Source organism: Mirounga leonina, unplaced genomic scaffold (assembly GCF_011800145.1).
Source record: "Mirounga leonina isolate KUSES-001 unplaced genomic scaffold, KU_Mleo_1.0 Mir_174, whole genome shotgun sequence".
Lineage (NCBI taxonomy): Eukaryota > Metazoa > Chordata > Mammalia > Carnivora > Phocidae > Mirounga > Mirounga leonina.
Genome location: NW_023270451.1, coordinates 80,832,410 through 80,858,615, shown reverse-complemented (window position 1 = coordinate 80,858,615; position 26,206 = coordinate 80,832,410). Strand labels below are relative to the sequence as shown.

The 26,206-nt window shown below is 34.0% G+C and overlaps 2 long non-coding RNA genes across 2 annotated transcripts; both read right to left on the bottom strand.

Annotated features, from left to right (window-relative positions):
• Nucleotides 1–3,999: 3,999 nt before the first annotated feature.
• On the bottom strand, nucleotides 4,000–14,903 carry LOC118021411. Its single transcript, XR_004682157.1, has 3 exons — nucleotides 14,691–14,903; nucleotides 9,791–9,836; nucleotides 4,000–4,011 (listed from the first exon to the last, which is right to left on the bottom strand). It is a non-coding gene; the product is annotated as an uncharacterized LOC118021411 (long non-coding RNA).
• A 4,714-nt stretch (nucleotides 14,904–19,617) lies between these two features.
• LOC118021410 lies at nucleotides 19,618–22,240 on the bottom strand. Its single transcript, XR_004682156.1, has 3 exons — nucleotides 22,120–22,240; nucleotides 20,756–20,929; nucleotides 19,618–20,006 (listed from the first exon to the last, which is right to left on the bottom strand). It is a non-coding gene; the product is annotated as an uncharacterized LOC118021410 (long non-coding RNA).
• Between the last annotated feature and the right edge of the window lie 3,966 nt (nucleotides 22,241–26,206).

Below are 26,206 nucleotides of genomic sequence, written 5' to 3'. Positions count from 1 at the left end.
AGGAGCCACTAAAAATAAGAGTGCTTGTATAATTACAGAGGTTTGAGAGCTAACTTCAAAAGGCTAGGACATAGTTGAATGATGAGGCTCAAACATTCCTTCACTGGAAGAAGAGGCTGCTTTACCTAACGCCTAGAAACCAACATAGAGAATCAAGGAAAATGAAGAAACAGAAGAACAAAACCTCAAAAAAAAAACTTTACTGAGATACAGGATTTAACTGATAAATTATTCAAATAACAGATGCATACTGAGCGCAGGAGAAGGAGAAGAGTGGATGAACAAAGAATTTCAACAAGGAGAAAGTGTAAGAAAGTACTAAATAGAAGTCACAGAACTGAAGAATACAGTAACTGAACACTACAGTGGAGGGGTTCAACAGCTGACTAGAGAAGAGAAAAAAATACCAGTGACCTGGTAGACAAGGCAGTAGAACTCACTAGCTTAAGGGACTTATAGGACAATCTAAGCAGACCAACATTGACATTATAGGAGTCTCAGAAAGAGAAGAGAAAGGAAGGGGAAGAAAACTTATTTTCAGAAATAAAAGGCTGAATACTTTTGTAACCTGGGGAAGGAAACGGACATCCAGATCCAGTAGTTTTGCAGAGTTCAAATGAGATCCACATCAAGACATACCATTATTAAAGACAAGGAGAGAATCTGAAAAGAGCAAGAAAAAACCAACTTGTTACATATGAGAGAACCAGTCCCCCACTCCCGCTCCCCTCTCCCCAACCCCTGTAAGACTATCAGGTTTTTCAGCACAAACTTTGCAGGCCAGAAGGGAGTGGCTAATACATTAAAAGTGCCAAAAAAAAAAAAAAAAACCTGCCTCCCAAAAGTACTCTTTCCACCAAAGCTGTTCTTCAGATTTAAAGGAAAGGTAAAGAGTTTTCCAAATAAGCAAAAGCTAAAGGAGTGTACCACTACTGGACTGGCCTTGCAAGAAATGTTAAAGGGAATTCTTTAAGCTGAAATGAAAGAGTGCTAATTAATAACAGAAAAACATATGAAAGTGTAAGTTTCACTGATAAAGATGGCAAGTTTTTAAATTAGTAACTTTTTAAATTAGTCTGAAGGTTAAAAGGTAAAAGTAACTATAACAATTTGTTAAAAGTATGTAAATTGTGACATCAAAAACAAAATGTTCATGGAGGGGAGTAAAAATGTATAGGCTTAGAGTGTGTTCAAAGTTAGCTTGTTATCAACTTAAAATGGGCTGTTATAAGTCATTTTATGTAAGTCTAATGGTAACCACAGAGCAAAAACCATTGGTACATACATAAAAAATGGAGAGCAAGAAATTTAAGCATAACACTATAGAAAATCATCAAATCACAGAAAAGAGAGGGACGCCTGGGGGTTCAGTCAGTTAAGCGTCTGCCTTCAGCCCAGATCCTGATTCCAGGGTCCTGGGATAGAGTCCCACACTGGGAGCCTTGCTCAGCAGGGAGCCTGCTTCTCCCTCTGCCTTCCTGCTGCTCCCACTGCTTGTGCTCTCTCTGCCAAAAAAATACTTTTTAAAAAATCACAGAAAAGGGAGCAAGAGAAGAAAAGAGGAAGAGAGTAACTACAAAACAACCAGAACACAATTAACAAACCAGCAGTAAATAGGTACCTATCAATAATTAAGAGTCCAAAGCTGGTGGAAGGAAGGAAATAACAAATATCAGAGTGGGAATAAATGAAATAAAGATGCATAAAGCAGATTAGATTAATGCAACTAAGACATGGCTTTTAAAAAAGATAACCAAAATAGACGAACCTTGGACTAGATTCACAAAGAAAAAAGAGGGCTCAAAATAAGAAATGAGAGACCTTATAACTGATGCCACAGAAATACAAAGGATCATAAGAGACTACTATGAACAACTATACACCAAAAAGTTGGACAACCTAGAAGAAATGTATATATTCCTACAAACCTACAACCTACCAAGAATGAATGATAAAGAGAAAAGCTTAATAAAGAGATTAAATTAGTAATCAACAACCTCCCAACAAGAAAAGTCCACGACCAGACGGCTTCTCCGCTGAATTCTACTAGCCAAAGAATTATTACTAATTCATCTCTAAATCTTCCAAAAATAATAAGAGAATACTTCCAAAGTCATTTTGTGAGGCCAGCATTACCTTGATACCAAAACCAGACAATGATGCTGCAAAAATCCCCAACAACCTATTTACAGACAAATTCAAGAATACATTAAGAGAATCATACACTATGATCAAGTGGGATTACTTCCAGGGAAGTAAGGATGGTTCAACATCCATAACTCAATCAGGGTCATACATGATATTAATGTAGAAAAATCATTATCTCAATAGGTGCAGAAAAAGCATTTAACACAATTCAATACCCATTTATGATAAAAACTTTCAACTAGGTGGGTATAGAGGGAATGTACTTCAACGTAATAAAGGCTATATATGACAAACACAGCTGATATCAAACTCAAGGGTGAAAAGCTCTAAGTTTTTCATATGAATTCAGAAACAAGACAAAATTGCTCACTCTCACTACTTTTATTCAATATAATATTGGAAGTCCTACCCAGAGCAATTAGGGGGGGAAAAATCATTTAAATCAGAAAGGAAGAAGTAAAACTGTCACTATTTGCAAATGACTTGGTATTATATAAGGAAAACCCTTGGGGTGCCTGGGTGGCTCAGTCGTTAAGCATCCGCCTTCGGCTCAGTTCATGATCCCAGGGTCCTGGGATCAAGCCCCATATCAGGCTCCCTGCTCTGCAGGAAGCCTGCTTCTCCCTCTCCCACTGTGTCTCTCTCTGACAAATAAATAAATAAAATCTAAAAAAAAAAAAAAAAAAAAACCCTTAAGACTCTAACCCCCCAAAACTGTTAGAATAAATGAGTTCAGTAAATTGTGAGATACAGAATATACAAATATCTGTTGTGGTTCTATATACTAACAAATGAACAGAAAGGGAAATTAAGAGAACAGTCCCCTGTCCCATTTACCACTGAATTAAAAAGAGTAAAATACCTAGGAATAAATTTAACCCAGAAGGTGAAATACCTGCACACTCAAAACTTATAAGACATCAATGGAAGAAATTGAAGACACAAATAAATGGAAAGATATTCCATCATCCTGGATTGATAGAATATTGTTAAAATGACCTTCCTACATAAAGCAATCTCTTTGTGAGGTTCAATGCAATTCCTATCAAGTTCCAGTGGTATTTTTCACAAAAATAGAATAAACTATCCTAAAACTTGTATGGAACCAGAAAAAAACCCCAATAAGCAAAGCAATTAAAACCATGCATATATGGTCAGTTAATTTACAACAAATCTCTTCAATAAATAGTGTTGGGAAAACAGAAGAGCTACATGCAAAAGAATGAAACTAGATGAGGATCTTACACCATACACAAAAATTAACTCAAAATGAATCTAAAACCTGAAAATAAGATCTGAAACCTTAAGATTCTGAGAACACAAAGTAGTAATTTTCTTGACTTAGGTCTCAAAGATTTGTTGGATTTGATACTAAAAGCAAAGGCAACAAAAATAAATGAGTGGGACTACATCAAACTGAAAGTTTCATACACAGCAAAGGAAACAAAATGAAAAGTCAACCTATGAATGGGAGAAAATATTTGTAAATCATCTGATAAGGGGTTAATATCCAAAATATATAAAGAACTCCTACAATTCAAAAAGCATCCAATTAAAAAGTGGGCAGGATATCCGAATAGACATTTTCCCAAAGAAGACATGCAGATGGACAAACAGGCACATGAAAAGGTGCTCAACATCACTCATCATAAAGAAATGCAAATAGAAACAATGAGATATCACCTCACACTTGCTAGAATGGCTAATATAAAAAGACCGGCTATAACAAGTGTTGGCAAGGATAATTATTGTTGCACTGTTGAGGGGAATGAAAATTAGTACTATGGAAAACAATATGAAGGTTCCTCAAAAAATTAAAAACAATTACCCTTTGATCCAGAAATTCTGCCTCTGGGTATATACCTGAAGAAAACAAAAACAGTAATTTGAAAAGTTATTTGCATCTACGTATTCATAGCATCATTATTTACAGTAGCCAAGACATGGAACAACCTAAGTGTTCATTGATGGATGAATAAAGAAAATATGGTGTGCGTATATAGATATAAAATGGAATATTATTTACACATGAAAAGAAGAAAATCTTGCCATTTGTGATGACATAGATGGGCCTAGATAGCATAACACTAAGTGAAATCACTCAAAGAAAGACATACTATACGATCTCACTAAAATGTGGACTCTAAAAAAAAAAAAAGAACTCACCTATACAGAAGCCAGATTGCTGGTTGCCAGAGTTGGTTGTGGGGGGTTGGTGAAGGGGATCAAAAGGTACAAAATTCAAGTTATTAAGTAATTAAATCATGGGATGTATTGTACAGCATGATGACTACATTTAATACTATATTGTATATTTGAAAGTTGTTAGTAAAGTGAATCTTAAAAGTTCTCATGACAAAATTTTGTATCTATGTGTGGTGATGGTTTTTAACTGGACTTATTGTGATGACCATTGCACAATACAGTTGACCCTTGAACAATGTAGAGCCTTTGAGCCCCAATGTTCCAGCAGTCAAAAAAAAAAAAAAAAAAATCTGTGTCTAACTTTTGACTCCTTAAAAACTTAATTACTTATAGCCTACTGTTGACAGGAAACCTTACTGATAACATAAACAGTCAATGAATATGTATTTTCTATGTTATATGTATTGTATGCTGTATTCTTACAATAAACTAGAGAAAAATATTAAGAAAAGCATAAAAGAAAATGTAATTATGGTACTACATCAAAAGATTTTGGCATATAAAGTGGACCCAAGCATTTCACACTCATGTTGTTCAGGGGTCAACTGTATATACAAATGTCAAATCATTATGTTGTATACCTGAAATTAATATTATATCAATTATATCTCAAAAAAGGTAATTATGAAAATGAAACTCTGCTTATTTTCAATGTATTCTGAATTAGAATAAAGGTTTTACAAATACTAAAATAACTATGAAAGTAATTATTTTGAAGGATAAATATAAAGATGCCTAAGCTTTCAACATTATTATGCCTTTTTATGTACAAAGTAAAGAAATTATGTTTAGACAAAAATTCTCCAGGTCAAAAAAACTTCTCACCTCACATGCTGACATCAATTCTTGGTAATAGAGAGCTATGTTGAAAAGTAAGGTCAGTAGGATTGCTATAATGGGTAGTAATGTCTGCAGAACATGTGGAAACTTTTTAATATTGATCTGGCTAAACACTATCTTGCCATCATTTTAACTAAGAGAAAAATAAATGTACAGCAATATCACAAAGAATTTCTTTTCCCTATTGTTTCTTTAAGACATATATGTAGTTCAAATACTGAAAATTTCCTTTACAAATACATCTTTATTTAATCTCAACAGATATTAACTCTCACAATCTCTAGCAGACCATTGAGGAACTCTGCAGCAGAGATCTTTGCTCAAATTAGAAAGATGGAAATCTTTAGTGGAACATGAGAGATAATTACAAATTAACCTGAGAAAATAAGACTACCTAGGAAGATAATACTAATAAGAACAAAATTAAAGTAAAAATACCACTTTTTTTCCCTATAGTGGAATGAAAATGTAATTTCTTATAAAAGATCAATGTAATGGTACATTTGATGGTGAGTTTGTATAAGCTTGATTGATAAGCTCATTAAAATTGGTCATATGTAACAATTAGATGCTTATAGATCTAAATTTCATAGTTTTAAAAATTTGAATTATTTTCCCATATAATAAAATTGCTTGAATAATCTCTAGAGGAGCATTCTTAAGTAGCCAATTAATGAGGTCATAAACTCACAAAAATTTTAAAGGAAAGAATAGAGCTCTTAAATTAATAAATTCAAAATTACAAAGGCAGGTGGCAGAATTGAGTATTGTGTCAAACTGTTAATATACATAATAAAGGTGAGGATAATGGTGAGATTGATATTGGCAAGAGGAGATAACCTTGTAATTTTGAATTCTCAGTTAAATGAAGAGTATTAGCTGAAACTGGCAAAAAAATAAATTTTCAGTTGAGAATATTATTTTTTCTAGATTGGCTGTCACAAAGGGTTTCCATAGTAATTGACCAAACACTTCATTAAACATAGACTCAATTCTCTTTTGTCATTTCATATAGAAATTTCTTGTATTCATATTTACCTCAGTTAAATGAGTCTCTAAGCAAAATATTACATCCATGACACTATTAAAAACAGCACAGTCTAGAAGTGATACACTTTAAATATAAGGACCCACAGAAGCTGAAAGTGAAGGGACGGAGAAATATACCATGATAACAGAAAGTTGAGTAGCTACATTATTTTCAGACAAGAATTTAGAAGTATAATCTTCAGTTAAGGAAGGACATAAAGTAATAAAAAGGTCAGTTCTCCAAGAAAACTCTAAACCTCTATGCACCTAACAACACATCAAAATAAATAAGTAAAAAGAGAACTAAAAGGAGATATAAACCCACTCTTCTAATTATATTTTTTAATATCTCTTTTTTGGTAATTGATAAACAAAATAGAAAACCAGTAAAAATAAAATTGAATAAAAAGCACTATCAATTAACTTGATCTAATTATTTAAGAAATTCTCTATCCAACAATAGCAGAATGTACATTTTTATAAAGCTCACAAAGACCATAAAATAGGACAGATCACATCCTGGCCATAAAACACACCTTAATTTAAAAGAACATAAATCATATAAAGTATGTTCTCTGGCCACAATGGAATCAATAATTAATAATCTCCTAAAATAGAAAGCAATAGCTCCAGGTTATTTCACTTATGAATTCTGTCAAACATTTAATGAAGAAATGATACCAATAATCCAAAATCTCATCCAGAAGATAAAAGGAGGGGAAGCACCTTCTAACTTATCTGTGGGGCCAGCATTATCTTAATAACACAACCAGATAAAGATCTTATAAGAAAGGAAAACTTAAGACCAAAAGTATCTGTCATCAATATACATAAAAATTCCTCAACAAAATGTTGGCAAATGGAATCCAACAATGCATAAAGTAATTGTACAATCAAATGAGATTTACTTCAAGTATGAGGACTGTTCGAACATTCAAAAATCAATTAAGTTTATCCATCACATCAAGAGGATAAGAAAATTCATCTGATTAGATTGATTCATGCAGAAGGAGCATTTCACATATTCTAGTACCCATCTATGATAAAACTCTCAGTAAAGGAGAACTTCCTTAACCTGCTGAAGGCTATCATTTCATGAATGTACAAAAATAAGGGTGCTGTAAGGCAAAGTAAATACCAGGATGAAAATCCATTCTTTACATCTTTCCTTACTTATCCTTTGGTGGGCTGTGGAGAGTGGATGTCCAGTTCTCTTACCGATCGTTGAAATTCTCAACTGGTTTTCTGTCTCTCAATTCTGTGTGTTTTGGAACACTTCCATTATTAAGTGTAGCTCTGCATGGCTGATAATGATAATTACTATTAATGTAATAGCTAATATTTAACAGTTATTGAGGATTTATAGGTCATACTGTGCCAAGCAGCCTACATAGATTACCTATTCCACTTCAAAACATTCTATGATTTTTAATTCCCATTTATAGCTGAAGATCCTAAGGTACAAAAAGTAATCAATTTGACTAGTGCTATAAACTTAAGGTTCAAGCCTACATAATTAGGTTCCAAAAGCAATGCTTCCCCTGTATCATGCTGAGTTGCCTTTTGGGCAGGTGAGTATAGTTAGAAAAATAAAACCCCTCAATTAATTCTGATGAAAGCCAGAGCCGTCTCTCCTCATTGAGAATTTCTGGTGCACACCTTAAATCTCTGCATTAGAGCATCAAAGGACCAATTATACAAGTTTAGAAATGTTTGCCTTTTCAGGTAGTCTTTTTTTAAAAAAAATAAAAACCAAATTTACCAAGCATTGAAACTATGTACTTCCCCCCCTCAATCCAACTCCATCTCACTTTTGATAAAATTGTAACATTTTCCCATATCCTGGCCTTAGATTATCTGTGAATCTCCATCTGTGGTTGTTAGTTTTTGATTCTTTTGTTATATTTTACCCTAGTGAGAAAACAAATATTACCTTATGGACAATTGGTAGTTTCCCCTTTTATCCAGAAGCTTAAAACTAGTTTTTAATTACTTAATAAATTTATCCCAAACCAAGGAGTAAGTCTTTCTGGAGTTTTAATTTCCTGGGTCAGTATTTCTAATATCTCTGAAACAAACAAGCAAAAGATGGTATTTTGATTTCAGGAAGTTTAAGTACTTAATAACTAAATTTTATGAAATTGAGTGCTCTTATTTTCTTGGTCTTTTCCATGAAAATATTTTCTGTATAAAGAAGTTAATAAAGATAAGTGGACTGTTTACTGAAGAAAACACAAAACACTAACCAGACTGTACTATAATTAAATTACCAAACAGATAAGAATACTGAAATGTCAAATAGAATTCCAAATGATTTGTCCTTTATATGAGTACATGACTTGCTAAAGAATAATATAGTTCCATGTTTAATGTCAATTGCATAATTTTCTGCAAATTTTATGGAATTCCAGCATATAAAAATAAAACCGTGAAAATAAATAAAATAATCAATACCTTATAGAAGCATTTTAAGTTTTCTTTTGTTAAGGATTTATGTATTAATGAAATTAAGTAGAAAACACATTAATATTTGACAAACAATTTCTGGAGTGGGAGCAGGCATATTTAGAAAAAGCTTTCAAATTGTTTTTCTTTTAATGGCTTACATTTGGGGGAAAAAAAATCACAGCTTAACTTGTTTTCATCGCCCTTAATTTGTCTCGTTTTCCATAAAATGCTTGGGGAGAATATCCTTTAGTCTTTCCACTTATGTAGTTCCAAAATGCCTAGAGTCCAAACATATTCTATTCATTAGAATATACATTTACATTTTCTTTTTTTTTATTTCTTTATTTTTTTAAAGATTTTATTTATTTATTCATGAGAGAGAGAGAGAGAGGCAGAGGGAGAAGCAGACTTCCTGCAGAGCAGGGAGCCCGATGCGGGACTCGATCCCAGGACTCTGGGATCATGACCTGAGCCAAAGGCAGACGCTTAACCATCTGAGCCACCCAGGCGCCCTACATTTACATTTTCTAACACTAAAATACTGATTGCTACTTCCTTGCTGACTTTGAATAACTGGCTGATAAGAACCGTGTATACAAACTATAAAGGAGTTGTAAGTTAAATGTGCTTATTAGGGTTCTTTACCATAATCTACATATGTATTTAACAACGAGAGTTCTATCATCCCAACAGTGATTCTTGGGATTTATCACCTTTCAATCTTGAAAAAAAAAAAAAAAAAACTATAAAAACTTCTGCTTATGACCAAGAAAAAGTAATAGCATCTGAATTTGCACTCGCAACTTAAACAACTAAAAATCTGGACATAATATGTAAATCAACACTTTTCAAGGCATTGGAGATTCTGCAAGTAAGGACAGTGTTCCCTAACAGGTGGTAAACAAACACGGTGAGCTCTAGGACTGCCACAGTAAACCTGCAGAGAAGTTCCAGGCTTTATCACAGGAGGTGAAATGCAGGCAGAGAACTCTGGGTGAGGAGGCATTGAGAGTGTGGGTAGGACAAGAGGCTAGCGTTCACAGGGCAGAATCCTGAGAGGAGAACGCAGCATAGAGAAAGGAATGTGGAGATCTGTACAGGGTTCTCCTTGAGTACTTACCAGTTTTCATGGTGAGAAAACTACTTGAGACTCTGGAAACAACCACCTAAAATAAACAGAGGGAAACAACCTTCAGAGTTCACAGAGCCAAGTAATTCCTATTCCCACAGACTGGAAAACCTCTTAATTCATGGGTCTTTGGGTAGACTACTCAGAAGGGATTAGCCCCAGGAGTGGAGAAAGAATTAGACCTAGAGTCAACTCTGTTCTGGTCCTGCCTAATAAAACTTAAAAGCAAGACAGAAAGATAGCACATTATTTTCAAGTAACTTCACTGTGTCCATTAACAAAGCTCAGTGCTATTTATAGGAATGCAAAGGTATATAGGCACAAGGTGTTCATTCAAAAATTACCAGATATGCAATAAAGAGAGAAAATATGACCCATAATGAGGAAAAAATTCAATCAAAAATAACCCCAGAAACACAGATTATAGAATTAGTAACAACACTAAAACACTTATAACTGTATGCTATATATATAAGAAGCTAAAGGAAAAGAGCATGTAAAGTGAAATATGGAAATGTAACAAGATGCAAATTTAGTCTGGAGATGAAAACTACAATATCTGATATGCAATACACTGGATAGGATTAAAGGTAGATTGGACTTTTCAGAATAATGACCAGTTGCAGATCAATGAACTTAAAGGCCTAGATATAAAAACTATTCAAAATTTAAAAAACAAAAAGAATGAAAAAAATAAATTGTGCATCATTGAGTTGTGGGACAAATTCAATCAGCTTACTATAAATGTAATTAGAGTCTCAGAAAGAGCAAGTGGATTGAGGGAAGAAAGACAGTAATAATAATAATAGGAAAAATAAAGTTTGAAAATAGTGCAAATTTAATGAAAACAAATCCCACAGATTTTAGAAGCTAAATGGACCCCAAACACAATGATTTCACAAAATTACTTGAAGGCCATATCATAGCTACTTTGCATAAAACCTGTGATAAGAAAACATCAAAAAATAGAGGAAAAGCAAACAGTACATACACAGGAACAAAGATAAAAATAAGAACAGATTTCTCATATGAGGCAAGCCAGAAGTTCCTAGAGCAGCATCTTTAAGATGGAAGAAAACCAAATCAAACAAAGCAATTAGTGTAGAATTACATGCCCTACATAAGTATCTTCAAAACAAAGGTAAAATAAAAACATTTTCATACATTCATTGGCTAAAAGAATCAATCATCTACAAACCTAAAATACAAGAATGGTAAAGGAAAATTTTCAAGTAGAAGTAATGACACCAAGAAATCATAATACACACAATGAAATGAAGAGTACCAAAATGGTAACTATGTGGATAAATATAAAATAGGTTTTTCTTATTATGTAAAAATCTCCAAATGATAATTAACTGTTTAAAAAATAATACTGTAGGGTGCCTGGGTGGCTCAGTCGTTAAGTGTCTGCCTTTGGCTTAGGTCATGATCCCAGGGTCCTGGGATCGAGTCCCACATCGGGCTCCCTCTCCCACTCCCGCTGCTTGTGTTCCTGCTCTCACTATCTTGGTCTCTGTCAAATAAATAAATAAAATAAAATAAATAAATAAATAAAAAATAATATTCTATTATGGACTTTATGACATATGGGTGACAATAAATGTATGACAGTAATGACATGATGGCTAGTAGGAAAAAAATGCAGGTATGTGTTGTTCTTATACTGTGCATGAAGTTCTATAATATCATTGAAAATGGACCAATAAGTTAAAGTATATAATACAAACATAAGCAAACACTAAAACAAAAAATGTTATAGCCAATAACTAAAGGAGGAAAAATAGAATCATAAAATACACTAACCCAAAAGAATACATTCCAGTAGGGAAAAAAAAGTAGAATAATAAATAAAACAAAAATAAATAACAATAGATTTAGAACCAACCACATCAATGATCATACTAAATGATATAAACTATTAATACACAGTGATTGTCAATGTGGATAGAAAAGCAAGACCCAATTATATTCTGCTTACAAAATGCCCACTTAAATATTAGATGCATGAACAAATTAAAAGACAGAAATTACTAAAGCTCATTCTGGAAGAAATACATTACACAAAGAACCATTTATCGATTATCTGTAGTTAAAATTCTTCCCACATAAGAAAGGTCCAGGACAAGATGGCTCCAGTTTAATAAATTAAACACAAGAATATATAAGAAGTGTAGTAATCCACACCTTGAGTCACTTACAAAAATTAACATACTATGGATTGTGGAACTAAATAGGAAGCCCAAACTTCTGGGAGAAAGTAGAAAAGAAAATATTTGTGATCTAGCATTGCGCCAAGATTTCTTAGAAGTGTAATAAATGAATAAAACAATTGATAAATTGTGTTTTATAAAAAGTAAGAACTGGTTTTTGAAAGTTTCTGTTAATACAAAGATAAGTCACAACTGGGAAAAATGATCATATATCTGATAAAGAACTATTCTGAAATATTAATATCAAACTTCAATAATAAGAAAACTGGCAACTTGATTAGAAATTAGACAAAATCTTTGAATAGAAATATATTTTTGTGCACTAAGGAAGAAATATAAGGGCAAATAAGGATTTAAAATGTCATTCATCATTAATTATAAAAAAAAATGCAAGTTAAAATCACAAGCTGATAAATCTCCTAGAATGCCTAAAAATAAAAAGCTTAATTAAACAAATCATTGGCAAGATTGTTGAGCATTTGTAAATCTTATTAACTACTGGTAAGAATGTAAAATAGTAAACATATTTGCAAAAATAGCTTGGCTTTTGCTTGACAAGTTAAATATACATGTACCATAGGACCAGCCAGTTCACTCCCAAGCATATGTCCCTGCAAAGACATGCACACAGCAGCAAACAGAAGGCATATGTAAGTAGCTTGTGGAGTTGTCAAAGGAAATATCCTGGGGAAGTGAAGCCTTACTTACCAATTCCAGATCTCAACAAGAGCTGAAAAACCTCCTGATATTCCAAACTTACGTGAGAAAAAAAAATATGTGAACAATGTGAGAAATTAAATCATATAAGTTAAATACAAAGGGTTTAAGAAGAATTATAAGCACATTATATATAAAGGAATGGTATCTCAGTATATATTAAAAATGAAGGTCTAGAAGCACCTGGGTGGCTCAGTTGGTTAAGCATCAGCCTTCAGCTCAGATCATTATCCCAGTGTCCTGGGATTGAGCCCCATGTCCTGTCCGGCTCCCTGCTCAGCGGGGAGTCTGCCTTCTCCCTCTGCCTCTGCCCCTCCCCCTGCTCATGCATGCCTGCTCTCTCTCTCTCTCAAATAAATAAAATCTTTAAAAAATAAAAATAAAATAAAGGTCTAGGACTCTTAAGAAAATCAACATAACTAAAAAAACTGGAAAAAGATATCAGTATGTTTATATTATTTTTTCATTCAAAATATAACATTTATGTAAATGTGTTCAATTTCAGTATTAAGAAAACACAGAAGTAACAACTAGATAGCCTGAATAATATTTATATTGATAATAGCTATTAAAAGTGGTGACACCTACTGGTGTAGCAGAATAGGGAAAGTGGCTTGCTCTTGAGTACTCCATGAAAACATTTCTTTTCAGCCTTTGGAAAAACCACCTCAAATGTACCTACTAAAATATTAAAACACATATACACATTGAAATAAAAGACAAAATGGCATCTCTTGTATAGACAAAATGGTTGGAAATAAATTGGGGTGCTGATTACTAAAATATATGAAAAATGAAGAATAATTTACATCACAAGTGGGAGAGATTCCTTGGATACTATTATGTGAGAAGAGCTAGATGCAGAGAAGTGTATATAATGTTATGTATTTATTACACAAAAATGGCAGAAATTCATTTTATGTGTGCTTATGTATATCAATAATGGCATTATGAACATGGAGAAAAGTATACACCAGGTTAATATTTGGTTCTGTAGTAGGTAGAGAAGGAAAAAAAAAAGGTGAAAGGGATGTAAGTAAAAATAATACCAAAGTGCTATAAAAACAAGAATGTCCATTTCCAACTAAAAACACGCCTAGGGTAAGATATGTGAAAATATGTAGGAGGAGGGGAGGCTGGGGTGTATCTAGAAGGATGTATTTATAAAATTTTAAAAATATTAATGATACTTCTTTCAGGATATTGAGAACATTTTTTACTTCCTCACTTATATTTTTATTGCTTAATATTTTTACAATGACTTTGTATTGTAAATATAGTGAGAAATCTATTAAGTATATGAAACTACAGGAGAAAGTATAGGAGATTTAAAAAAAATATCTTTGGATGAAAAATATGTTGAGCCTTTTTTTTTTTTTTTTTGCAAGGCAGAATGAAACTATTCAAACTGACACTTCAAAATGTAACAATTTAAGAACATATTCACTCACATACCTGAAAAGTGCCAGGATTGCCTCGGCTTTTAGCACTCTTAATACTAGTACCCAAGCAGGGCATCAGGCATGTGTTTCTCCACAGCTTTCTGCATTGCTTTCCTTTGTGTTGGATTTGTTTTCAGGCAAGGTCTACTGAAGGTCAACAAGACGGCCATAGAAAGTTCTAGTCTTGAGGACTCCAGTGAAGAAGCGACTTTTTTTTTTTTTAATATTTTAGTAATTTATATGACACACACACACAGAGAGAACACAAGAAGGGGAGCGAGAGAGGGAGAAGCAGGCTCCCCGCTGAGCAGGAAGCCTGACATGGGGCTCCATCCCAGGACTCTGGGATCATGACTTGAGCCAAAGGCAGATGCTTAACTGACTGAGCCACTCAGGGGCCCTGTGACTTCTTCTCTTTATTGAATGTAATAGCAATAGTCTCCAGGTTAATTTTCCCTTGCTTTCACATGGCCTGGGTCATGTGTTCCCCGTGTGAGTCTTCGGATGCAGTTGACTCACCTGCCAAGTCCACTACTAATGCTAATCCTTGGAGTCAGAGTGGAGTCTGCCCACCTGAACCATCTAGAGTCAGGGTGATTTCCTTCTTGGAAATAGGATGCCAGAATCAGATGAACAGGAGTTGGGCAATAATCCAAGGGATAAGAGAAGGCTCTATTATGTCCTTCCTAAATGAGATAGAAAATTAAACCTAAGTTTATATACCTTGTCTACATGAAATACATTATAAGCATAGTTAAAAGATAACATTGAAAAATTCATATATTGCAATAAATTGTTTAATATTTATATAGAGTCCCTATAACTCCTGAGACAAAAAAGGATAAGAATTGAAAAAAATAATAAAGGACAAAAGCAGAATTCTCAGTTAAAAAATGCTAATGGCCAATGAGTTTATAAAATATTCGTGGAACACGTGGGTGGCTCAGTTGGTTAAGTGTCTGACTCTTGATTTCAGCTCAGGTCATGATCTCAGGGTTGTGAGATTGAGCTCTGCATCAGGCTCCATGCTCAGAGAGGAGTCTGCTTGAGATTCTCTCTCTCTCCCTCTCTCTGCCCCTACCCCACTCATGCTCTCACTCTTGCTCTCTAAAATAAATAAAATCTAAAAAAAAAAAAAATTTTTTTTTTTTTTAAGATTTATTTATTTGACAGAGAGAGACACAGCGAGAGAGGGAACACAAGCAGGGGGAGTGGGAAAGGGAGAAGCAGGCTCCTGGCCGAGCAGGGAGCCCGATGCGGGGCTTGATCCCAGGACCCTGGGATCATGACCTGAGCCGAAGGCAGACGCTTAACGACTGAGCCACCCAGGCGCCCTCTAAAAAAAAAATTTTAAACATATTTCAATTAGTAATCAGTAATTCAAATAAATGTGACCATAGCTTTCAATTTTCATTAATTAGATTATGGGACTGAAAATGAAAATATAATAAATTGCAATGATAAATCATTCTACCAAAATAGGTATTCTTACACTCAGTTGATGGAAATATAAATTGGTAGAGCTTTTTTTGTCTGGTACAGCTTTTAAGGTTGACAAGTTGACAGTAATCTGTTGAAACTGAAAATGTGCATACTTATGTCTGCCATACAAAAATATTCATAAATTCACACAAATGTATATTTATGTTACTGCACCATTGTTTGTTATATGAAAAATTAGAAACTAAGTATCAGTAGGATAATGATTAATAAATTATGGGATATGCATAGTTGAATAATGTGCAAGTCCATAAAGGTATAAAATAGCTCTATATGAACAGAAATCTATTTTATTGAGAGTAATTATGTATTTATGTGCAAATACACACTATTCCTAACTAATCATACCTATCACTGCACACGTGCGTCCGTATGTCCATAGAGAAGGAGTGGAAGGATGGGCATGAACTCTCAATAGAGGTTGCTTTTGTGGAAAAGCAAGAGCATGGGGAGGGAATAGAAAAATATATTTCTGTCTTGCTATAGAGGTTTTTTTTTTTGCCTATTTTTTATAATTTTTCAATTTGTGGCTCAGGGAGTACTCTGAAATAATGTTGTTGAAATGTTGAAATAAATGTTGAAATAAATGTGTCAGGTTTGCAGAAATTATACAAATCATCTTTCTGAAGTCTGTTGTTCAAAAAAATAGCAATTGTTGCTCTTGTTTTTACCTTCATTTCATAGACAAGCATTATATTTTTTCTACTTCTGCCTCCTGACTCCATCCCTCCTCCAGCACCCTAAGCCTCCTGGTGCTGGAAATATATGTGGAGATAGAAATGCTAATAGAAGTAGAAGGAGCTAAGCCTAGAACACAATACACTTACTCGTGATGCTCACTCTCTTGTTTTTTTCCATTTTAAAGTAACATAACTATTTTAATGATTTTTTCTCTTTATTGTTGAAAATAGCCAAACAATTCACTATGAATCAGTAGTCACCAGAAAGGGGGTTTATTACTTGCCACGATTTCTTCTGGGGTGGTCTGACATACCTGGAGCTGAGCCTGTACTGTCTGGTAGACTGGTCCTCCCTAGGAGCAGGGTTGGGGCTGCCTGTTGGCTGTGGCCAGCCTGAGGGCAAGTCAGCACCGCCTAGAAAGCACCAAACAAGGGAGCTCTGCACAGACCTTCCAGAGAGCTATTTAATTGGAGCATGCCTAATTAATGCAACACATAAAAGTTATGCTTTTTATATTCAATATAAACTTTGATAAAAACTCACTTTCCTCATTTTTATTTTACTCTGAAGCCAAAAGCTTTTTTGTATGTGAGAGTATATTACTAAAAGTATAATGTAGACCAAGGCAATGCTATGATTTGATTTACCTAAGTTTTTGCATGAACTTTAATGAAATACCATAAGACTAACAAAAAGACAATACCATAAAGAAGTATTTTGCATCTGTAATTCTACGAAACTTGGCTTACCATTTAATTCTTTTTTTATACTCTGCACCCTCCTCAGTAATTGGCATTTTTTAACTAATCAAACCCATCAGCTTGATCATTCTTATTGTTGTTTGCCTTCAGTTCCTTCTTGTTTTTCTGTTTGTTAATTGCTCTATTGTACTTGCCCTTGTTTGAGTAAAATATATTTTAAAAATTGCGTTGCTGATGCTGTGATGATATGTATGTTTAGCCTAAATGTGCCTTGAGGCAAGTTTTTGGTATCCAAAGTTTGGAGTATTTCAGACTTTGGATGAAGGAAAACTAAGTTCCTTAATGTAACTTTAATGCATTATTTAATGACTGCAATAAATTCTGATGCATTTTTTTCTCTCTACAAAAGAAGAAAAATCATTTAATATTTAATACAATTTCTCAATTTACAATTGAGGTTACAAGTATTCATTTTCCTGTTCTTGAAACATAAACCTTTTCATTATACAAAATGGCTGTGAAGGAATTTTTTTTTCAATAATGAACATAATATCAGCTTTCGATTTAACAATTTTTAAATCAAAATTATTTCTTGCATAAAAAATCTTTACACTGCTTCGCACAAAAGCAAATGCATAAACTTGATAGCTTTTTTTACCTCACATATTTTAAATGCATTTCTATGTTGGGGAACTGTGCTTTTTCAGCTATTGAAGTTATATGAGTGAATAAGTAACTGTATGGAAGAAGAAAATACTATAAAAATGTATTTAACTCCTAGAAAGCTTTGATAGAAAGCTTCTACAAGAAAGAGTGTATCACCTGGTAATTTATCACATGATTGAGAAAAAAGGAAAATTTTGTCTTATTTTTGGAACTAGCATATGAATAAATAAATACCACCTGGAGAGTGGGGGAGTGGGGAGGCAGAGAGAAAAATAGTGGGGTTTCCTCTTTTCCAAAATGTTTGGAAAGAGGGACTATGGGAAAATGTTTAGTTGACCCATACTCTTCTAAGTACTGAAGTGTAGGACCAGGAGAGAGTGAGTAGGAAACAGTGAAGGTTAAGGAGAACAACTAAGGTGGAATTGGATTCTAAATGATGACATGACATAAATAGAAGTCTGGTCAAGAAAGGCTTTTAAATAATAAAGAGCAATAAGGATTATGTTGGAATTCTTGCATTTGAATAAGATTTATTACTTAATGAGGTAGCAGGAAACTTTAGCACACTTAAGTTTGGGTAATGAGAAAGGGGAGACATTAATTGACAGTATACAAGCTTATTACAATTAATTACTGGAATATTCCATATAACTCCTATTGTTTTTGTTCTATCTATCCATGCAACCATCCATCTCTACTTGTCTATCATATGCTTATTTAAAAGTATATAAACTATATCGTTTAAGTTCAGAAAGCAATTTTTCAAGTATGCGGTATTGAATTCCTAATTTGGAGGAATATACTGTACAGTATAAATCATATATGACAGGTGTTAATGCCGGGACATTCTTAGCCCTCTGAGATAGGTCAGATATTATTATTTCCATACAAATAAGGAAACAAACTCAAAAATTCCCAAAGACCCCTGAAATAATTAATGAGGGGATTCTGATAATTCTCTTAAAGCATAGTAACTGTAGTTTATTCCTATGTTTTATTTTTTCTTATTATGAGTCTCATTATTGACAATTTTATATCCCTCAAGTTTGTCAGCTTCAAATTATTTTATTTATTCCCTGATTCAGTTAGTCATTTACCAAAAAAAAAAACATGATATGCAGCAAATTTTGAGATGGAATGGAGATGCAGATTTTTTTTAAAGATTTTATTTATTTATTTAATTGACACAGAGAAAGAGAGACAGCATGAGAGGGAATACAAGCAGGGGAGTGGGAGAGGGAGAAGCAGGCTTCTGGCCTAGCAGGGAGCCTGATGCGGGGCTTGATTCCAGGACCCCGGGATCATGACCTGAGCTGACGGCAGTCGCTTAACCAACTGAGCCACCCAGGCACCCCGAGATGCAGATATTAATAGAACTTGGTTTTTCCCTTCAAAGGACTGACAGTTGTTTCAGAAATTTTAGCATGGGAAATATGCTTTTTACTGATTTAAGTGCATTAAGATAAAAAATTTTAAATTATCAGCATCATGTCATAGGTCAGAGTAAGACTGATGAAGTTCAAATCTTAGTTCCCCCACTTTCCAGTTGGGGGTCTTAAGTAATATCTCTCTAAATGATAGAGACTGAGTATTACATGCCTCATGGCAATATTGAGAAGATCAAATGAGTCAATTCATTTTAAGTTCCTAGAAGAGGACCTGGCATACAGTAAGAATTTGATAAGTATCTTCTCCCTTATCATTAACGTAGAGATCAATCACTCATTCATATGATACACTACTATTGTCCAATAGTGGTTATATCACTTATTAGTCTAAGTTATTATATGTATCATACACATCGTATGTATGTTGATAAACATCTTAATGTTTAAATAGTACATGTTTAAATAAAATAGCAGTTACTGAACAACAGGAGTGCTGTCAATCTGAATGAGGACACAGATCCAGAGAAATTGGAATGTGGAAATTTATGTGAGGCTTCTGAAAATTTAAAGAAGGCATTTTAATTGAAATTTCTATAAAACTTGGGATTCAGCCATTGGTCATTTTGTGATTTCTGTGGGTACATTACCCACTGGGCAACTTATACACCAGAAGATTCCTTCAGATACTGCCTCTTACTGGCAGTCTTACTCCACAAAGCACATTTCCTCACCGGTACTCAGAGGGTCCTATCCGGAGGTACAGGTATTTGAGAAGTAATCTCACATAGCGTGAAAGCACAGATTTAAGAATTTGCCTGGTATGGATCTCACCCGTCCCACTACTTACTAGCTGCGTAATCTTGGGCAAATCCTTCAATCTCTCTGTGTTCAGCTTCTTCCTTTGTTAAAAAGGAGGTAAAGATTAATACTAACTTCATGCTTTGAAGAGGAAGTAAATTAATAAATGCTAAAAGCTTAGAGAAAGTATGAGTCTTCATAAACACTATAATAAAAGTGTTTGCCATTTTTTCTGCCCTTTGGCTACTCAGAGTTTAGCCATTTTAGAACAAGGATTAAATTAATTCCATGCTGCCTGTATCCTGGTTCCACATGTTTAACTCGGTGTGTATTAACTCTGCGATGGAGGAATGGCCTTTATCTCTAAAGGCAGTGCTCATGTCAGTGATGTTCTTAGCATATGTTAAGTTCTCTCACGTTACAAGAGAACTGGAACCAGCTTCCCTTCCTGGAGGTTCTCAGTCACCATTACCTAGGGTGCCAATTATGAGCAGATAAAAGGAGGGATTCTCTGACAGTCCACCTTCTTTCCTAAAATGGCACCTGCTCCATGACTGAATGCCCTGCGGAAACAACTCTCACAGCAGGAGCAAGCTCACACACTGAGGGCTAGATCCCGTGACTCTCAGTCTGTCTTTATACAGGGCTGGGCATTTTTGTCCAGTTTCATTGCCCCTCAAGTAAGTAGATTACAGGTCTGTGTTAAAATAAGTTGTTGGCAGGAAGAAACATCGCCTCCTGAGACCTCAGGCCCATTCACATGGGGGAGGACTCCAATCAAGGAACTTTGAGCAAGTCTCAAACTAAATCTTGGGAAAATTCCACCTGAGTCCTTTTATTTAACTTTTACCAGGTGGCAGATGCTGAGCTTCTCCGGACACCTCAAGAAACTTCTCAGTCAAGTGTGTCAGGTTTTCCCAGGTCCTGTGAAGATCCTCCACTCTAAGAAAAAGTATGTTCTTGCCTCTGAAAAGCACGAGCCATTCCTTGTTGGAAAATGCCATTCATTCCAATGTACCAAGCACTGCAATATAGAAAGAAATGCAAGGATGAATGACACAGTCCTTGTCTTCAAGTTGCTCATAGTTCAGAATCACAATATTTCAAATAATGAAGACATGAATGAATAAGTTGTATGTGTTCAAATCATTAAGTCTAAATCCCCATTTCCCTCTTTTAAAATAAGGCTAATAGCACCATGTATCTCATAGGACTTAAGGTGGAAGCATTGACATGATGAATGGAAAGGGCTATGGCACTGTCCTGCATAAAGTAATCATTACTTTTTCATATTTTTGTTATGCATGTAATATTCTTTTTTTTTTTTTTAAAGATTTTTTATTTATTTATTTGAGAGAGAGAGACAGAGAGAGAGAGAGCATGAAAGGGGGGAGGGTCGGAGGGAGAAGCAGACTCCCTGCCGAGCAGGGAGCCCGATGCGGGACTCGATCCAGGGACTCCAGGATCATGACCTGAGCCGAAGGCAGTCGCCCAACCAACTGAGCCACCCAGGCGCCCTATGCATGTAATATTCTATCATTAGTATTGGATATATACCTCATTTAGCCATTTGGGTTGACCTCTATGTGATTATATTCAAAATGTGAATAATTAAAATATTTTTGATAACTTTTATATCACAAACATTGCCAGCACAGTAAAAATCTTTGTGCTAAAAATTTCACTGTCATTTTTGCTTAATACTAAGCAATATAGACTAATTTTGCTTAAGATTAATTAAACATTTACGTTATCTTCTCAATGATTTCTATAAGGTTAGATTTAAAATTCTCATTGAAATAAAACAAAACTAAGAAATATCAGCACTTTAATTAAAATGTTATTTGAGAAAAGTAGAATATAAAATTTATTTTGATTTATTTTTTTATTTTAAAAGATTTTATTTATTTATTTGAAAGAGAAAGAGAGCGAGAGAGAGAGCACGAGCAGGGGAAGAGGGAGAAGCAGGCTTCCCACCAAGCAGGGAGCCGGATGCAGGGCTCGATCCCAGGATCCTGGGATCATGACCTGAACTGAAGGCAGACACTTAACCGACTGAGCCACCCAGATGCCCCTATTTTGATTTAAAATTTGTAATATTACATTCCAAAAATTAGAAGTTACTATGTAAGAATTATTTTCATTTGTGTTACATGTGGGTGCAGATAATACCTTCTGTCTGTTCCTGCAGAACAGCTTCCCACTCTTTCCTACGTTTACTGGACTCTTGGGTGCTGGCTTCAGTTTATGTTCAACCAGTGGGAAGCCTGAATAGGAGGTCAGGATGGCTAATGAAGCCTCACTTCTTTGTAGGGACATTTCAATGTGGTTGTATCTCTGGGTTAAAGGTCATAGTTCTTCTCAAATTCACCCTGTTGGCATCATGATCTGCTACTGGGTTGAGGTAAGCAACTATTCTCTCCACAATGCTTCAGGTCCCAGGGTAGTAACAACAGCTGTTCTTAGCTCTGAAATAATGCATGATCTCCTGCGGTTTCCACATATTCTGCCCACTCTTTAGAAATAGGCCCCCTTTTAAGCTCTTTGAATTATTCCAATTTAAGTATACCATCTGTTTCACGCTAAAATCCCAAACAGGCAGTAAAAAAATAAGGCAGATTATTATTTTTTTTTTACTTTTTAAAAAAACTTGTCTCTGAAAAAAGGAGAAAAGCTATACTTTTAAGTTTGAGTTGGGGAGGCAGAAAGCACAGGGTTGAGAGTGCAGTCTCTTAGAATATTTATGACCAAATTCTGATTAGGTCATTTATTACTTGTCATTTACTTTATTTCTTTACAATTCAATGTTCTTATAAAACGGGTTAGTAGCAAATGGTAGTGGCTTCTATCTCATATTATTGATGTTAGAATTATATAAAAAGACATATGTAGAGTATTTAGCATAACACCTTGCACTGGATAATCTTTCAATAAAGGGTAGCTCCTACTTTATTATTTGCATCTGATAATACTGTAAACAGTTCAGGGCTTACATTACTTTCTTTTTTATTACCATCACAAATTTAAACACTATGAAAAAAATCTGTGTGCATATTTTGAAGTAATTTTAAGTTATAACTCCATTATAAAATAAAACATGCTCTGAGTCATTATATTAAAAATATTTTTTAACTATCTATTGTAACCTGTAATTTTTAGCATTTCTACTACCTCCATAGGATATTATCTAATGGAGTAGAACAATTCTAACAAGTAGAGTTAGATCATAAATAAATAAGACATTTACTAAACTTCTTTCTATAAAAATGTTACTCTAAACTAGTGTTATTTATTCTATCCTCTCAGATACTATACTTGTCTGGGAGGTTCCTTGGGAACTGCTTGAAGCAGGTAACAGGAAATTCAGTGGGTAGGATTCAACGTTCATAACCAGAGCCGCATCAATTTTTAATCTTTTTTTAAATATTTTACTAGAGTAGATATGCCTTCTTTTGCAAGGAAAGTTTCATAGTTTAAGCTTAACCAAAATCAAAAGAGCTATTATAAAAATGAAAAACTGTTTATAATGTAAAAATATATCTGCTCTTTTCTTTGCCTGTCAGTTGCATATTTTTTCAGCCCTGAGGTCCCTACAAAAGGTATTAGACATAAGTATATATAATCGTCCTTATATATATATCAAACTGTCAAATGTAGATTGAAATTTTCCAAATTATTTTCATGTAATTTTGTACTATTTTTCTCATTTCAAGAGCAATACATACCTTACTGAAGAAAACTTGAAAATTGAGAAAAAGTATAAAGAAGAAACTGTAATCTCAAGATGAAACCAAACACTTTTAGTATATTATTATATTTAAAACCTATTATTTCTTTAGGCAGCTTGATTTTCGATTTAAGGTGCTTTTGCATTTTTTATTGAAATTATTATAGGGTTAATATGTTTTAAAATAAATATTATATGGCAAGTATTTTTCCATGACATTACAAAAATCTTGAAAACACCATTTTAGTAATAGAATAATCACTATAAAAGTCACTTTATAAATAAATAAATAACTTCATATAATTTATTTAAACACTGTTTTGTGTATTTAGGTTCTTGTCAATTTTTCTGTATTTTAAATAACTACATAATGATAATTCTTGTAAGAAAGTATTCTTTTTAAGATTTATTTATTTGAGGGAGAGAGAGAGAGAGAATGAGCAGGGGAAGGAGCAGAGGGAAAATCTCAAGCAGACTCTATGCTTAGCGTGGACCCTGACCTGAGGCTTGATCTCACGACCCTGAGATGATGATCTGAGCTGAAATCAAGAGTCAGAGGCTTAACCAACTGAGCCACCCAGGCACCCTGTAAGAAAATATTTTTATAGTTATCAGATTACTTTCTAAGAATTTTTGAGAGGTAATAATTGACTTGAATACAAACATATTTAGCTCTTAAAATATACTGCTTTATTATTTCAAGTGTTAAAGATTTTCATACAGAACAGCAGGAAACATTCTTTCCTTTTTATTTTGCTAGTTTAATAGATGAAGGATGATACATTACTTATTTATTTGAATCTCAGTTTTACACTGAGATATATCATTTTCTCATTGGAGTATGCTATTTGTGTTTCTTTTGTGTGTTATGAAGTTTTTTTCTTTGGAAGTTTTCTGTTTTCTAATGCTGATAACAAACAGACAAGTTATACTTTTAAAGACATGAGATACCCATTGAGGCTAAGAAGACTAGGTGAGCTAAAATCACACAGGGGGAATAACAATTCAGAAGTGAGCTGATAGATAAGCGGCTGCTTTTCAGGATGAACATATTTGCAGATGTGAGCATAGGCATAGGATGAGGCTGTGAACTGTTGCTAGAGAAAGGGAAATCTGCAAAGCTTTTAAGTGATGTATGAGCCTGGAGTGACCAAACGTGAAGATTTTTGAGGACTGCACAACTTTGATTAATTGTCAGACACAGTGCTGGTCTAAGGAATTAGGAGGAAAACTCTGGAAAGGAAAGTGAAATATCCCATAGACTTTCACAGCTTTGGAGTTTAAGAACTTCCCTTGTCAAAGCTAAATTGGATTTAAGTAAAAGCAAAACAAGCCAGAGATGAAGATTCTGGAATGAATGAATTCACACTTAGAATCTACAGCCAATATTATATAGGAGGTAAAGGTTACAAGTCCTGTGTCAGAAGGTAAGTGCTGTAGACCATAAAAACCATCAAATTTTATGTTTGGTGTGTACAGTGTGATCAGGTCAGAGGATGGAGGAGCCTTCAAAACCGACAAGGAATTTCCCCTCAAAACACCTGCCAAATTTTGAAGTATTATTGGGCAGAAGCTAAAGAAAAAACCATTAAAAATTATCTCAAGAAGAACTAAGCCTTCATAGTCTTTCAATATAGACAAAGACCCAAAGATGTTCAATTAAAAGTCCTGAAGGTCTACAGAATTGTAGTTTAATGATGATTAACCAAAAGTATCTGAGTGTTTTGAAACTTTCACCCTGCTCTAAATGAGCTTAATCCTAGATCAGATGGACATGACCAGCCCCAAATTTGATGAGAAAAGGCAGGATCATATCTGGTAAAGAATATATCACCATTTGCAGCCTCTACACTTCTTTTATATACAGTATCTGCCAAATGATTAAGAGCTAAGAGAAAGGTGAATTTTTCAGGACGCAAGTTCTGCATCAGTAAATGTTTCTTTTTTAAAAGAACATGAAAAGTAAAAAAAGAAAAAACCCACAAATGAAAAATAAACAAAAAGTTATGACTATCTAATAAAAAACCTAAAGAATAGACAGTAGAAATAGATGAATAGATGATCAAATACTGATGTTATAGATGGGGAGCTTATAATAATTATAACTGATATGTTCATAATAGAGAAAAAATGGTCAACTGAGATGAAAGAATGGAAATTTTCACCAGTTAATGGAATCTAAATCATCATCATCCTCAAATATTTTAGAACTGAAAAAATGAAATATTTGGAATTAACAACTCAATGGATGGTTTAATAGTATATTGTTTATAGCATGACACAGCGTCAATGAGGTACAAGGCACATGAATAAAAGATGGCAATACTGAAACAGATAAAGCAGAAAGAAGGACAAGACAGAACACAGCATAAGTGATTTAGACCATAGGTCATATGGTCTAACACAGTTAATTAGAGCTCCCTCAAAGCCCCATTCCCAGAGAGTTGTTACTTTTTTTGTTTGGTTTTTATTTTTATTTATTTAAGATGTTATTTATTTATTTGTCAGAGAGAGAGAGAGAGTGCGCACAAGGAGGGAGGGTGGCACGCAGAGGGAGAAGCAGGCTCCCCACTG